The sequence below is a fragment of the Muscardinus avellanarius genome, assembly GCF_963383645.1.
Source record: "Muscardinus avellanarius genome assembly, chromosome: 12".
NCBI classification, from domain to species: domain Eukaryota; kingdom Metazoa; phylum Chordata; class Mammalia; order Rodentia; family Gliridae; genus Muscardinus; species Muscardinus avellanarius.
The window spans coordinates 54,354,837-54,361,801 of NC_137798.1; positions in this window are offsets into that span (position 1 = coordinate 54,354,837).

Here is a 6,965-nt window from a genome sequence, read left to right on the forward strand (position 1 = left end):
GAGAATAATGAAAATGGTTCATAGAACACAGAGACCAGAATACAGGACAGTAAGTGGTTAACAGGGTATTTCTTATCTATAACATCAGTAGGTAGGGATCCAAAACGCACAGTCAAGTCAGACATGGTGGTGCACACCTGTAATCCCAGTACTTGGGAGGCTGAGACAGGAGGATTGCAGGTTTGAAGCCAGACTCAGCTATTTGGTGAGATCCTGCTTCAAAATTACAAAATAAAAAAGACTTGGGGCATAGCTTAGAAATAGAATTCTCCTGGGTTCAATTCCCAGTACCACAAAAAAAAAGAAATAAAAAAAGGAAGAAAGGAAGAAAGAAAAAAGGAATCCAAGAGTAATGGAAAAGCTCTTCCCACTAGGATTTGACTTGTATGAAGCAAGTGGGCTCAGGTGGCATGGGAGATAGGAGTAGGCACGTGCTCTGGGGCACCACCTATCTCTTTCCTACCTGAACCAAGGTGCTCATTTTTCTATGTGATGGTTACTTTGGCTGCTCACAGCAGAGTCCCCAAGAGTTGTCCTCAGCTAAAAGGAACTATTTTATCTTCCCAGTTACTAATCCCCCATCCCCAGTGCCCCATCTCAGGGGCAGCTCTCATCAAAGGACTGTCCAAGGCTGAGATGCAAAGGCCAGATCCCTGCCTCTACTGAAAACATTCTGGACAACCTTCCTCGCTCTAGAGTTGGGCTGATATTTTCATTACAATTGCAAAGTTCAACTTCTCTCTCTACACAAACCTGCTTTTTTTCTCTCCTTCTCATGAATTCTATCCCAAAACACTCCTCAGTTAAATTTTTGTATGAAATTTTTCATTTCAAAGTTTATTCCCCCAAGAACTCTTCTATATCCTTCCTGTATACTCCTCCTCTCCTTCAGCCCCTCAAGAAACATCAACTCAGATCTTTACATTTGAAGTTGAAAACCTAACTTTTTGTGTGTATGAGGATTAAACCCAGGGGCATTCTACCTTCAATCTACACCCACTCCAGTCTTCCCCTTTTATTGAAACAGAGTCCCACTAAGTTTCTGAGGGTCTCACTAAGTTGCTAAAGTTGGCCTGGAACCTACAATCTTTCTGCCTCACCTTCCCAAGTACTAGGATTACATGTGTGCACCATCATGCCCAGCAAACACTAACATTTAAATATGAGTCATAATGAATAAACTACAAGAAGAACTAGTTTTTAATTACTTTAAACAAGACTAAAAGATGAAGAAAAGTTATTTTTTCATGGTTTGTGAATAAGTTGTCACAAAGCCTGTTAAAACTGGAGATGAAGCCGGGCACATGTTTGTAATCCCAATACGTGGGAGGCTGATACAGGATCTCAGGTTTGCAACCAGACTCAGCAACTTAGTGAGGCCCCCCCAAACTTAGACCCTGTTTCCAAATAAAGAATAAAATAAAATAGGGTTGGGGCTGTAGCTCAGATGTGGAATGCCCCCTGGATTCAATGCTAAGCACTACAAAAAAAAAAAAAAACTGGAGATTACCTAGTGACCACCATACCATATACAAACATCCACAATAAAAGGCAGTCACCTGTCTCATTCCTCTTCCCAGTGTAGAAAGACCATCTAAACTCAAGAGAAAATATTGAGAATGCAAAGTACATTCCTATTGTGTAGAAAAACAAACATGAGAATTCAGTAAGGACTCATTAACAGTTACATGAAAATTTGGCTCAGAAGTTCTAGAAAAATATACATAAAATGTTAACTACCATTTTCCCTACATGTTGAGATTAAAAGTAGGGCTTTTGCTATTTTTCTTCAGGCTTTATACATTAGCTAATTTTTATTTATAAATGAAGCTATTAGCTGTGTGAAACCTAGCTTGTAGCTTAGTGAGACCATGTTTAAAAATAAAAAACAGAATAGGCCTGGAGCTATAACTCAGAGAATACCCCAGGGTTCAACCCTCAGTACCACAAATAAATAAACAAAGTCATTTTGGTTTTAAAAAGTATTAAAACTGCTACATATTTAAGAACCTCTAAATCCTAAACATAGTTTACTTAAAGTTGTTTAGCTCTTTTTGTAAAATACATTTGAATATTAAAAGGTCTAGGAAATCATATGTGTGCACATGCATGCAAGTAGACATCTATATTGATGACTGAGTTATCTTCTAGTTCATTCTCAGTGTTCTTTTCTCCCTCTCTAATTCTAGCATACATCTTTCTAAGACAACTCTAGTTTAGTTCAAGAACCTTACTTCCCAGCCTCCAAAACCCCCAACCCCTCAAATCTACTCTCCACTGTGCCACAGGTCACCCTGTTTCTGCCTCCAGGTTAGGATCCTCTCCACCCTTCCTCTGCAGCTCCCACCTTGAGGCACAATGGACAGCTGGTCTTCAGGCTGCAGTGCAGTTGGCCTCTCCTCCCAAGTGCACACAAGGAGCCTATAGATTTTCCAGCCTGTTTTAGTTTGTTCTCTAAAAATAATTTGCAGCAGATACCATTTCTTCACACATAATTTTTAAAAGTAAGCAGGAGTGATAAGGGCAGCAGGCTTTTTAAGAAGAACATTCTCTGGGAAGGAATTTATAACATAATTAAGCATTGTACCTAATTGACAGCTAAACAGAGCTGTGAGGTGAATACATCTGGTTTTGAATGTCCTCCACCTTAGAACCTCTTAGAACTTCCTCATAACCACAACTTAGCTGGAAATTTCTCAAATACTCCTCCTAGATCAGGGCTGTGTTTTGAGTTCTCAGGAAGTTTGTGAGAAAAGGGTTCTGTTTTAAAGTATGGGCAATTCTGCCTACCATAACCATGCTCCTAGGAAGACACACTGACATAATAGGGGTGATTAATAATTTATTTCATTGTCAAGTATGGGAAAGTATCATTGAGAATATTTAATAATGGGTCTAGAAAGTATTTAAAATATTTAAAGTCACAGACCCAACAATTTCAAGTATAAGACTATCTGAACAGAAAAGAAATCATTGACTTGTGCATACATTTTCCTATAAGGGCCTTTATTCCCCTGTGTTGTATATTTAATAGGTTAAGCAAGGAATGTCATAAAAGTCCAATAGTAGGAAGCTTGTTCTATAAAGTATAGCATAGCAACATAGTCCAATATTATGCAGACAAAAGCAATAATAGAGGGAATTTTTTTTTTTTGGTGGTACTGGGGTTCCTGGAAGCCCTTCTACCTCCGGGCTACACTCCCAGACCTATTTTATATTTCTGAAACAGGGTCTCTTACGCCAGCGCGGCTGGCTTCGAACCTGCGCGATCCTCCTGTCTCCGCCTCCCAAGCGCGGGGATTACAAGCGTGCGCCACCACGCCCGGCAAATAATAGAGGGAATTTAATGGCATAGGAAAATACTTTAACAAAAAGTGGAGAACACTACATAACTGAATAGGGAATAAACCATTCCAGTCAGGACTCCCACTGCTGTGACCCAATGAATCTGCCTAAACAACTTAAAAGATAAAAGATTTGTTTGCTTACAGTTCTGGAGGTTTCAGGGATTCAGTCCTCTTCAGGTCAGTTACACTGAGCGCAGGGCACAGTGGCAGGATGCAGAGAACTGGAGAAATCAGGCCTCTGCACTCATATCACAGGGGCTGAAACCAAGAAATAACTAGCAAGAGGACTCAAAGACATAGGCACAGTCCCCAAAGCCAGACTCCAGTGACTCACATCCTCCTGCCATACCCTACCTGCCTAGGTTACCACCTAATAAATCCATTACTAGTCATTTCTCCACTGATGAGATAAGAACCCTCAGATTGAAATATGTCAACTCTGAGAGTTAGGCATAGTGATGTACACTTATAATCCCAATATTTAAAAGGCAAGACAGGAGGATCACAGGTTCATGGCCAGCCACAGTTACTTAGTGAGGCCCTCTGAAACTTAGTGAGACCCTGTTTTAAAATAAAGAATAAGGCACTGGGAAAATGGCAACTGTGGGACACAGCACATCTCAGTATCTGAAACAAATAAAGTTCAACTACTGAGAAGGCAACATCTTGACAAACAAAATAAATACAGCTCACAAAACAAACCAGGAACCATGGCAGAAGGAATCCAGTACTCTGAACTGCGAGATACACTGCAAAAAGCCCAAGCATGCCACAGGTGTGCTGCAGATGTGGCCCGACCTCTGGCACCATCACAGGCCCGTGGGCCAAACTGCAAGTCCCAGCTCTGGCTAACACTGGTGCAGCAGCCCCAAGAAATCCAGATAAAACATCCAAGAGCTTGAAAGTGGCCACAAAGCTCCAACATATTAAGTGACAAACAACACCTGGCATCACGCTTCAGGGACGCAGAAGATCCAGTAAGCCCTCCAGAGACCCAGGTAACCGCTTACATTACTCGGGACAATATGAAAATCCTAACTAATGGATAAAAGGCAATGAAAAAGGGATAGAGGTACAGACCAAGAGGATTCGTAATCTCTTCAGACAAATAATTTCAGAGAATTTTTCAAACATGGAAAGAGACTTGGACTTACACATTCAGGAAACATACAGAACACCATTAAGACAAGATCAAAGAAGGACCTTTCCATGCCATGAAAAATCAAAATGATGGACATAGAGGCCAAGGAAAGAATCTCTTTTGTGTGTGTGTGTGGTACTGGGGTTCCTCGAAGCCATTTTACCTTAGGGCTACACTCCCAGACCTATTTCCATATTGTTTTTATTTGGAAATAGGGTCTCTTAAGCCAGCATGGCTGGCTTCGAACCTGCGCGATCCTCCTGTCTCCGCCTCCCAAGCACGGGGATTACAAGCGTGTGCCACCACGCCCAGCCAAGGAAAGAATCTTAAAAACAATGAGAACAAAAGAATGGGTGACATATAGGGGCAAAACAATAAAAATCATCCCTGACTACACAATCCAAGTCATGAATGCCAGGAGAGACTGGTATGATGTGATCCAGACCATGAAAGAAAACAACTTCCAACCAAAACTGTTATATCCAGCAAAATTATTATTCAAAATTGATGGAAAATCAAAAGCATTTCAAGATAAGCAAAATCTCAGAAAAAATGAATTCAAAGCCAACACTAGAGAAAATACTTAAAGAAATAAACCATAAAGAAGAAAACCGAAGCAATTTTCAGAAGCAGAGAAGAGATGAAGTTGATCAGTGGGGCATCTAAGTAAAGAAGAAATAACATAACAAACAGAAGGTAGAACACAAAATGACAGGAAACAAAAATCATATTTCAATAATAACTCTGAACATCAAAGGACCTAACTTACCAATCAAAAGATATAGACTGGCAATGTGGATTAAAAAAACATAATCCAAATATACACTATTTGCAAGAAACTCACCTTACAGCCAAAGACATTCATAGTGAAAGGATGGAAAAAGATATATCATGCTAAAAGAGACCCAAAACAGGCAGGGGTAGCAACACTGATATCCAACAAAACAGACTTTAAGCTAAAATATATCAGAAGAAACAAAGCAGGCACTTCCTTTAATTAAAAGGAACAATCCACCAAGAAGATATAATGATAGTAAATGTTTATGCCCCAAATGTGGGTTCACCCACATTGGTAAAACAAACCCTCCTGGACATCAGATCTCAAATAGACCCAAATACAGTAATATTGAGAGATTTCAACACACCTGTCACACAACTAGATTGATCTTCAAGGCAAAAGATGAGTAAAGACTCTACAAAACTAAAGAAAACTATAAACCAATGGACCTAATATATACAGAATATTTCAACCAGGAACAGCAGAATACACATTCTTCTCAACAGCCCATGGAACCTTCTCCAAAACAGATTATTCCTGGGCCACAAAGCAAGCACCAACAAATTCAAAAGATGTAATATAATTCCCTGCATCTTTTTCAGACCAAAATGGAATGAAAGTAGAAATCAACAACAGGAAGACCAATAGAAACTATTTAAAAATATGGAGATTGAATGACATACTATTGAACAACAAGTGGGTAAGATCATAAATAAGGGAAGAAATAAAGAAATTTCTGGAATTAAATGAAAATAGAGACACAACTTAGGAAAATCCATTGGATACTTTGAAGGCAGTGTTAAGAGGAAAGTTTATAGCATTGAGTGCCCACATAAGAAGAAAAGAGAGTCACCAAGTAAACAACCTAATGACACAACTCAAGGACCTAGAAAGACTGCAACAGTCTAATCCAGAATCCAGCAAAAGGCAGAAAATTATTAAAATCTGCGCAGAAATAAATGAAATAGAGAACAAGAAAACAATTCAAAAAATCAACAAAACAAAAAGCTGGTTCTTTGAAAAAGATTAATAAGAGTGACAAACCCCTAGGAAACCTAACCAAAAGAAGGAGAGAATCAACTCAAATTATTAAAATCAGAATTGAACAAGGAAACATCACCACAGACCATGGCAAAAAATTCAAAGGATTATCAGAAACTATTTTAAAATTTACACTCCAGTAGACTGGAAAACATAGAAGAAATTGATAGATTTATAAGCACATATAACATACATAATCTAAACCATGATGACATAGCAAGCCTCAACCAACCAATAGCAAGCAAAGGAATAGAAGCAGCAATAAAAATTCTGCCATCAAAGAAAAGCCCAGGCCCTGATGGGTTTCCAGCTGAATTCCACAAAACCTTCAGTAAAGAACTAATCCCAATACTTCACAAATTGTTACAGGAAATTGAAAGAGATGCAATTCTCCCAAATTCTTTCTATGAAGCCAGTATCACATTAATCCCCAAACCGAATAATGATACCTCAAGAAAGAAAAATTACAGACCAGTATTCTTAATGAATATAGATGCAAAAATTCTAAACAAAATACTAGCTATATGCATTCAAAACCATATCAAGAGAATTGTACACCACCACCAAGTTGGTTTCATCCCAAAAAAGCAAGGCGGGTTCAACATATGCAAATCAATACATGTTATTCACCACATACATAGAACTGAGAACAAAAACC